This window comes from Myotis davidii, unplaced genomic scaffold (genome assembly GCF_000327345.1).
Source record: "Myotis davidii unplaced genomic scaffold, ASM32734v1 scaffold975, whole genome shotgun sequence".
Lineage (NCBI taxonomy): Eukaryota > Metazoa > Chordata > Mammalia > Chiroptera > Vespertilionidae > Myotis > Myotis davidii.
In genome coordinates, this window is record NW_006286791.1 from 423,864 (window position 1) to 425,189 (window position 1,326).

The following is a 1,326-nucleotide window of genomic DNA, read 5'->3' on the forward strand; positions in this document are numbered from 1 at the left end:
ACCCACTCTGGGCCCCTCAGGCCCCAGGCCGATGCTCTATCCACTGAGCCAAACCGGTTTGGGCTGTTTGCTGAATTTTTTCCTCTGCTATTTGGAGTCCATACTCCTTAAACAATTTCCTAGCCTCATGCAACATATTATCTACCTGAGGTTTTTCTTTATGTGCTAATAAGATATCATCCATGTAATAACAAATGCCTGTAACAAACATCTGCCTTAGTATTTGTAAAGGTTGCTGAACATAAGCTTGACACATAGTAGGACTATTTAACATATCCTGGGGAGAACTCGCCATTGATATCTCTGATTAGGTTGGCTATTATTTAATGAAGCAAATTTGTCACAATCCTGAGATTGTAAAGGGATTGTATAAAAACAGTCTTTCAAATCAATAATTATCAGATGCCAATTTTTAGGAATCAATGCTGGATTTGGAATTCCAGGTTGTAAAGGTCCCATAGGCTCAGTAATCTCATTAATCCATCTTAAATCAATTAGCATTCTCCATTTACCTGATTTTTTCTTTATAACAAAGACAGGGGAATTCCATGGACTAGAGCTGGCTTCTATATGCCCTAGTTGTATCTGTTCTTTAATAATGATTTGAAGCGCTTCTAACTTTTCTCTTGTTAGGGGCCACTGCTGTACCCATACTGGTTTAGTTGTTTTTCAATTTAATGGTAGGGCGAAGTGCTTTGGAGTGGCCCCCTTTATAAATTTTGGTCCTGAATACTGGTGCTAGCACCAGCTTGAAAAATCATTTGTCTATGGCCTTTCTGTAAAGAAGGTATAGTAATTGTAGCCCCCCATTGTTGTAAAAGAGCAACCTCAAAGGAATTTTTTCATAATCTTCAGAATCAGACTGAAAAGGCTGTAAAGCTAACGTTACTAAATTAAAAATAGCCCATACATCAGCCTCTATAGCATTTGCCTGTTGATGAGCCCGCCTTAATGACTTTCCAACTTGTTTCCACAACTTAAGATTTAGCTGCTGTTTGCCTTCTGGGTGATACCAATAACAGTGCTGCTGGACTGATGTAAACAAGTTTTTAAAAGCCTCATCCTTCACTTTTACCCCTGAGCTCTGTAATAATGATCGCAAGACAGCGATGTATTGACTCTGTAGGAATGGGGAGTCCCCCATGACTCTGTCTCTGCTGGGGTCCAACCCCAGCAGGTCCAGGGGTCCCCAAAGGTGTGGACGGAGTCGGCGAAGAAGGAATGACACGGAGACAGCGTTTAGTTGATCAGCAGCCTTGCCAGGATCTCCAGCCAAGTTCTGGTTAGGATCTCCAGCCAGGTTCTGTGTCCATGTTCTCTTGCTAG

At 41.6% G+C, this 1,326-nt stretch overlaps 1 long non-coding RNA gene across 1 annotated transcript in view; it reads right to left on the reverse strand.

The window, feature by feature from the left end:
- Window positions 1–1,326, reverse strand: part of LOC107182274 — a 3,970-nt gene that overhangs the window by 2,150 nt on the left and 494 nt on the right. The window lies entirely within an intron of this gene.